This window comes from Trachinotus anak, unplaced genomic scaffold (assembly GCF_046630095.1).
Source record: "Trachinotus anak isolate AG129_WGS33_773 ecotype Australia unplaced genomic scaffold, CSIRO_AGI_Tana_v1 ptg000011l, whole genome shotgun sequence".
NCBI classification, from domain to species: Eukaryota; Metazoa; Chordata; class Actinopteri; order Carangiformes; family Carangidae; genus Trachinotus; species Trachinotus anak.
The window spans coordinates 9238140-9247088 of NW_027273862.1; positions in this window are offsets into that span (position 1 = coordinate 9238140).

Here is an 8949-nt window from a genome sequence, read left to right on the forward strand (position 1 = left end):
AAGAGACTGAGACTGAGGAGGGGACTGTGTTTGCTACAGATGGTGTTACATAAGTCTTCACTGTTATATTCAGTGACATCAACACTAATTAACAATGATCGGTGGAACAAAGTGAAGTTTCAATACATTTTCCTCTTTTGGAAATGTGGCTTTGTGCTTATTACTACCAATTTTGTTTTGTGTCCCTCTGACAAGAGCTTCTATTTCCAGATAAAGAGAGTCAGCCTTATTCTCTCTCCCTTCAGTGAATTGGTTCTGGTGTCTGGTGCCAATTTATTAAGACACTTACACAGTGACTGCACCGTTCTTAATGGCAGCAAATTCTCATTGGGGCATTGTAGGTAAAGGCTTTCAAATGTACCATTGGATATTTCAAGGAGTTTCCTACATTTGACTTTTTCTTTGAATAGAATATTGTTTGTGTGTGTGTGTGTGTGTGTGTGTGTTTGTGTTTTTGTAGGGATTGGTACATATATGTATCATGTTTAATTGTTTTATTTGTAATTATTTTATTTCTTTAGTGCTTTTGTGATGTTTGGAGACTCAAATACTTTTATTGCATTTGTCTGTCGTCTGAGTTTGTTTGTAAAGTGTGTGTCAAGTTGGATGCCTCGTCTCCTGAAAACCAAATCTACTTTCAGGTACTAATAAAGTAACCTGAACCTGCGATGAATGATAGGGGCAGATGGGGAGGAAAGGTGGGGCAGAAGAGCAGAAATGGAAGTGTGTTTGGGGGGCGTGCAGAGGACCAGGAGAGTAAATAAGAGTGCGGATGACAGCGATGCAGCTCACTGTAATAAGTAAACACATCACAACCCCATGTGATTTATTGCAGGGCGCCAGGATGACATTTTCAGCTACGGGACAAGGATCCAGAGTCCTGTTTTTTTTTAACTTTATTTATTTATTTATTTATTACGCAGAGGACAAATCCTGCAATCTTATTCTTGCATTTCCTAGTGAAGAAAGGGCAGTCTGCTTATCTCTAAGAAGAGGAGAATCCAGGCGCTTGGCCTGAAAGTGGTGAGAGATACGGTATTGGAAAATAGGGGTGGGAGGTTGCAACTTGATAAAGACCCAAGAAGTGCACCATGGCAGGAATAATAAGTCGCTCCTGTCATTGATTCCTTTGTATGTATATTTATTATTTGGTTAAGGATTCCTGGCTCCTGCAAAGGGCACGCTGAAGATGTACAAAGAATCCTGATCTTTTACCAAACACTGGCGATTGGTCCTGCTTACTGGAAATTTTCAAACTGAAGTTTCAACATCTGAGAAACTGAGATGGTGGATCATCCAATCAATTGTTAAACCAAAAGGCCTTTCCAATTAATTTACACTGATGTGAATTACAGGAGCTCTTACTGTTATGTTGACAGAATTGCTGTTAACAAAAAAAGAAGAAGAAAAGTATTGAAACAGCTTTTTAATTCAGATCTGGGCTCAAAATAGTTAACAAGAGAGGAAATGTCTGGCAAAGCAGATCCCAAGTCAGCACTTCAGGTCTATTATGCTTGCCAAGGGAAGCTCATACACAATAAAACTTAAAGGTGTTGAGAAGAGCTAAAGTAGTCAACCATCCACATGCTGAGGTGTTTACATACAGTAGTATACTGTAAACTACATTTAGTAGCAATCACATAAAAACAGAGCGTTCAGTGACACTAAAAAGCCTCAGTGTGCACTGTCACCCTCACCTCCAGAGGAGCCGCATCAGGCAGCATTTTATCACCTCATCATAGCTATGTGCTTATCTGTCACCAACAAAAGCACAAGGTAAGCTTATTGTCCACAAACATACAGTGCAAGTTATAAGGTACAGCTACAGATAAGACTTGTGCTTTATCAGGGGTTTTAAAGTGAGAATAATGCTAGTTATTCTATCATTTATGTGAGATTATCTTTATGATAACAAATGGATAATTTCCTATCCATGACTGCAGCTGACACAAACAGGATAAATAAGAGTGTGAAAGGATTATGAGGGCAAATGCGTTGACAGGTGTAAGGTGACAATTCTGGGTACCAATGAAAGCTGCTCGACCCCATTCTGCTCCTCAAAAATGCTTGAAATCAATACAATACAGACAGCTTTGCCTTGTCACACATTTGCAGAAGATGTGAAGGGAGTATTAGTGACTTGGTGCCGCGTGTCCTTACCCATAAAGAGACCCACAAGGGGGCAGTAATTTGTTGATGTCCATGTCAGTTAAGATGTGGCTGTAAGGGAAAGTAAATGCTGAGGTGCAGCCCAGTGCATCAGTAATGGGTGGAAACAAAACCATATGAGAGCATTAAACACTGTGACACATTAAGAAAGTCAATTTAATATTGCTATTCGCCACTTTTCTGACACTATTTCCACCTGCAAGCATTTTAAGCAATCACTGAACATGACTTGTATATGATTCAATTTCAAACATAGATAGGGTCCTTCTCAGGATCCAGCACAGTGGAGGACAGACAAAAAAGAGCGCGGGAGCATGACTTCATGTCTACATCTCTATCAGGTCATGTGCATAGGTCTGTCTGGCAGCCAACATTTATACGCCAACAATGTAATCATCAGGAAATGCCTGGGAAGTGTTTTAACCTGCCCATCTTAATCCAAAATGCCAGAACACTAAATCAGGCAGCCCAGAGCAAATATTCCAGTCGTTTTTTTGTCTTGGCCTCTGCAGTGGGTTTGCACAGCACTCTCACTCTCTTTCTTCCCTCCAAAGCACTTTGGCATTGACCCCACATAGCAGCATACATTACAGAAATATTCTGCCATTCCACTGGGCCAAGGCGACATGTATTTGTGAAATATTTATTACATACATTCTACAATGAGAAACACTCCCCTGCTTCAACGTCAGTGCTCCTGAGCAAGGCACCAACACCCTCCAGTGAGGCTGCTCAGAGGCCAACAGTTGGAGGGCTGTGTTTGGACTGCACAGTTTTTAGGTATGACTGCATGTGACTGTGAAGCAGGGCGTTATTGCAAAAGAGCACATGTTCTCAGCACAACCCTCCCAGGATAAATAAAGGTTTAAAAAAACACACTGAAGCATTGGCCTCTGACTGCAGTATATGTAACAGAGATATTCTGTCATCCTGTTGGGACCATTCAGCATCTACAGCATCTATTAGTTTAAGATTGATTCCACATGTTTGTATTTTGGGTCTTAAATCAATGTGAAATTAGATTTTTATGTCGAGGTAATTTCACTGCATGCAGTAGATGGTCTCTGTTGTGGCTTGTATTTGTGGTGAAGTTTATTTCTTTGCTGTAATCATTCAGAATAATAAACACTAGATGCCTTCAATCCCTCCAGGGAGTGTCAGGGTAATCATTTGGGTGCCGCCCAAAGGGTGAGAGGGTGTGACGTAGCTTAAATTCCCACACTCACCGTCCTAACCCCTGACTTTAAACAGGACAAGGCTTTAAAGGTGGAATTTCATGAAGAAGCTCCACATTCAACACCTGACCAAAATGATTTAGGTGTTTCAAATTTCTGAGCAAATTTTTTTCCTTGTGTAATTCAGTTTCATGTGATATTTCGGATTTTTATCTTTCAGAGAAAAAAAGAGAGCAATAGTCTTAGTGCTGACCATCGGTGTGAAATTTCTGAGTCTGTAAAGTGTAATCAGTACTGAAGGCCTTGGATCAAAATGAATAATGGTATCTGGCCAGCGAGGTTAGTTCTCCTTTTAGAAACGCAGCCTCTTGGAGGAGATAAGGGGAAAGAAAATAGTTGTTTCACTATTCTCTTATCAGTGAGAACTGCATAATGTAATCTGACTCAATGGCATATCAGATCAATCACTTTGTCTGGATGAGGAGGGGGGAGGGGGGGAGAAGCGAGGTGGAAAGACTTTACTGAGAGAAAAAACAGAAAGGAGTAATGTGTGAAATCTTTATATCAAGATTAACATTTTCCTTTCCCCTATTGACATTTCATGAAACACAATATAGTGACTTAACTTACACCTAATGAGAGTTAGCATCACATAAATTAACAATATAAATTTGTGGGGTAACTTTAGCAGCTCTGTGCTGATGTTAGTGGATTTAGGGAGCTTTATACTCTTGCAGCACAAGCTAATGTTACCTGCGATAGCTCTAGGTTTGCCAAATACATTGGTTAGTCCTCGTTGTTGTACCGTTAAAAGGGAAAATAGTATCACATCATAACAAAACAGTCAGCTGGAAACATTAAAGAGTCGGCTGGAGACAAATCATTTTTACGATCGCAGGCAAGAAATGAGAAGCTCTACTTTGTTTACCTTTGTCTGAAATCAAGCACCATTATTTAAAAAAAAAAAAAAACAAAGATTTTCCAGAGGCTAATCTACCCAGGTTGAGCATCACACTAATGGCATAATAACATTACTCTGTCCTCTGAGAGATCACTCACTCCACACCTCCATGAATTCAGTGAATGCCAGCTTTTTATTTCTGTACATTATTCTGAATGTGGGTGTGTTTGAGTGCGCCTGCCTTTGTGTCTGTACAGAGGAGAGCCTTGGATGACTCTTTCTCCTTGAACAATATCAAGTGGAGATGTCTGTGAAGATTCTCAGTCAGATCAAGCGGAGGTGTGAGATGATTTCAGATTCAGCCTGTTGTCTGTCTCTACGCTCTGTATCCTGGCTCAGCCAGCATCTGATTACCAGGACCTTGTTGTGTTGTCTTGAGAATGTAACAAAGAAGCGAGGAGAGAGTTGAGAGAGAACAGAGGAAGGGTTGTTCTCTGGGGTGTGGAGACAACAGCACACAACACATCTGTTGAGATGACTCTCTGGGGACCAGCTGTGGATTTCTGGAGCTAATTGAATAGGCTGCTCCAACAAATTTACAGACGCCTCTTTCTTTGGGAAACTCATGACAATGGAATTCTTCCTGTTGCATCACCTGCCCCCACCCACACCACCTTACCCATCTTGACTTTCTTTTCCCTCCTTTCCTTTTAGCGTGATGCATAGCGTGTGCTCGAGGTGCCCACAGACAAGCAGTAGACACTTACTATGCCAGTCACTTCCTTCCATCTCCATGTCCCTGAGAGACCTAATTGATATTCCAAAGCAGAGCCGGAGCTGCATCTCAGGCTCACCTTAGTCATTAGTGAGCCCCACAGGGCTGTTTGCATTATAATCTCTGATTTAGATTGTGTGTTGCCTCCATGTCCTTCCCTCGAGGTTGAGCAGTGTGTGCTAAAGGCCGCCGTCGCATGGGATCCAAGCTCAAATTAGCTCGCGCCTCTGAAGTTTGCATCTGAGATAAGGGTCACAGGTCGTGAACTCACACTTAAACAGACAGATCAGATGTGCAGATTAATATCCCCCCTGGGTTCTGTCACAATGTGTGAGGAGTGAACATCACCATCTAAAGGTCCATCTGGACATTTGTATAGTAACGAGGGAAGTGAAAGTGCTCATAACTCATCAAATCTGGCTTATTTATGGAAGGAGCATGAGGGGAATAATAAAGTCTTAGCTTCCCTGAGTGCATAGTATCTACAGTATTATCTGTGTATGGATGCACGAGCAAGGTATATGCGTGCGTTAATGTGCATCTGTGCTGTGGTTAATTGTGTGGGGTTTTTTTTTTCCCCCATCAGCCTGTTACACTCTGGTGGATTTTTCATTAATATAACATACATCAGCACCAAACAAGCACACGTTTCCCCCACAGCTCCTGGTTCCCTTGGTTAACTTAAACCAGAGTTTATCATCGGTCACATCACTTTCTCATAGTAATGTCACCACACTGTGGGGAGGGCAGCCATTGACAAGGTAATGTACAGTACCTGTTAGGCAATTATCTCTCTGTGTCCTCCCTCCTCCATCCTTACCACCTGATTTACACTTCATTAGGTCAATGGTATCCACGGACTGAATGATCTCACCCCCTTAGCGCAAACTATTTTGAGGGTTCTGTGAACTCGGTGCCTTAATTACAGATGGAGTCAGGCAATATGTCTTTCTTCAAACAACTGCATTGTCCTTATGAGGAAAATATTAGAGACATATGACCTTTTTTACATCATGTTTTTGGCAAACAAAAGGTGTAAATGTGGTACATTTACCCCACCTATTGTGCCTTCTTCTGCTCCTCCTTGATGATGCAGTTGCTTACCAGAAGAACTGAAACGACATGAACAGCACTATTACATCCAGAACGATCCCACTGGGAACAATCAAGACAATCTTGGCACTTACATCTTCATGGGGAGGGAGTTGGAAACCCGATTTAATTGACTTAAACATGAGAACACCATATAAAACACTGGGTTTTTCATCCTGGCACGTGCAAAATTATATTATATATATATTCTGTACTATGAAGCAGGTGGTGTTGTCTAACAAGATCTGCAGTCTTTTTAGCTGCAGGCTAATTAGCTTTCACTGCATCTTGTAATGTTGAACTTTACTCATTACACATATTCACAGCATGCATTTAGGACCTCATAAATGAGCCAGGATGTTGTGTAATCACATTTTACAAATATGCTCCAAATGCTATATATGTGTTTTCTACAAAAAAGTATTTTGTTACAATACACTTGGGGTCAATTAGTCCATCAGTACAAGTCTTTTTAAAAGGAGGATGACATGCTTCATTTTGATGTTGTGCAAAGAAGAAAGACATATATTCAAACTGCCTATATGATTGAAGGCATTTTTGTTGTTTCTGTCTCCTGGTATCTGATTCTGAGCCAGGAACAGAGTGCAGGTGCCTGATAACACTCTTTGAATGAAAATGAAATTAATGGAAAGCAGGTGGGTACTTCAAAGGCTGACTGCTCCAACAGTATGACCAAATGTGCTTGCAATCACCAACCTCAGCTGTTGTAGCTCTGCCATGGAGGAGTGAAAGTTAGGATTGTGAATGGAAGTAATTATTTAATACTAGAGACAGTGCAGAGTAAAGCGGATAAAGGAGAAAGAGATAAGAGAGCTTTGTAGCTGCACCACAATCTCTTATTATGGCTGGTACAATCACACAGTGCATACTGGGCTCAAATGATGAGATGTTTGTTTTAATCTGCAGTTTGGTATTTTTGTATGCAGTGTCCGTGTCTTGTGTTTTACAATGAGTGTTGGAACACTTTAACTGACCTATTTTAACATCCACAGTACAGATCAAATCAATGCTCCTTAACAACAAATATACAGTGTCCTTAGTGTTTAAGTGTTATATAATAATTTTTAAAAAGATGCCTTGACGCAAAAATCATTTGCAAAATAGTTGGAAATGTTCCACAGAAAATGCAGCCACAGCAAACTTTGAGTGTTTTTCCAGCAGATTACAGATGGGAAGGGAAGCAGTAGGACAACAAAATGCTGAATGTGTCAGATTCTTAACCAACTTCAGGAAGTGGTTTATCACCATGTCTGGCATTGAATACACAAATTTAGCCATCGCAGAAAACTCACTTTTTAACAACATGTTTACTGAACTGTATCTGCATTGTTCTATTTTAAAGGAGGAGGAAAGGAGGTGTTCTACAATGGCAGTCAATATTAATTGTTTTTCTGTATGTTCATCTATCTTTTATTTGTAAACCAGAAAATTTATTCCTCCTTATTTTTGGAGAGATCAAATAAGTGAATTGCAAAACGAAACTGTTGCAACATCTGACAGCTGCAAAGTTGAAATATTTTTTTTCTTGTAAGAAGGACATTTTTCTCATAATTATGACATCTGTTCATGTGATCTTTTGTCGTCAGCTGTCAAAATTTGCATGATATCTGCACCGTGCGAAACTGGTTTCCACGGAGAACAGGCATCTCTTTTGACAGAAAAAATGTTTCCAGACTGATTAAGGAATATTTATCTTAAGTCAAAACCTTTGTCAGTTTGATCACAAGACTATGTTTAGTCCCTGTTTTCAGGTAAAGGTGAATTATGTAGCAGACTTGACTTTTCCTCTGTTTGACGCAGGATGAGGCCACAGTATTAGTTTGTACAGTAGTTATGTTTTATAATCAACCAAAACAAAAAAGTTAGTTGTGGCATCACATATTAGAGCTTGTATCTACTATCCACATTGACTCAGAGGATGAATGTAGCTCTAAGTATATGAGAGCATCCCTTGCTCTGATTCTGTGCAGCTAAAGGTTGCTCTCAGCAGGATGCCTACTCCCTGGGCTTTCCTCCTGTGCTGCATAGTCATTCAGATCAATGCGTTCTTTCACTGTACTTCACAGGGTACACGGTGTTTCTAGCAGACAGGAGACACACACAGCAGTCACACAAAAACAACCAACCTTACCTCACAACTTAGTCTAATCTCTGTGGAATGTTTCAGTGACAGGATTTTCAAGGCATTCTGGGGCTCTCTGTTGGTCTGCCTCTTTAAAGCAACAATTTCTGTCTCAGAGAAAGAAATCCCATGGGATCAATCTGTAATTAAGAAAAAAACCCTCAAGCCTAACATAACCATAGAAAAGTCTAAGGGCATGTAAGACAAATGCAAAGAGTAAGAGATGAAAACAAGTCTGATCCCCCCCCAAAAAAAGAAAAAAAAAAAATCTAAAAGAATCCTAGCTTTAAAAAGCACTAAAGTGGGACAATGTAACCTCAGAAGAATTTGACACTGTCCTTCCACAAGGAATTTCTCCATATTGTTTCACTTTGAAGGAAAATCCCCACATAAGGTATCACAAAAATATCTACACATAGTGTAATAGGGAAGTAAACATAAATCAATAAAATAAAAATGAAGATTCAATAAACCAGCTTGTCACTTGGCAATAGAATAGATGCTAGCGGGAGTGTACTGTTCATGATGAATATACAGTACAAGCACTTGTTGAGCTCTCAGAAATTATTATCTTGTTCTAATATTTATCCTGCACAGCATAAATTTGATCTTATATTTTGTATGAGTAAGGTGCATTTCATAAACCCGCTGACCTTGTATAAATTTTCCACAAATGATTGCACTGTTTCCCTGA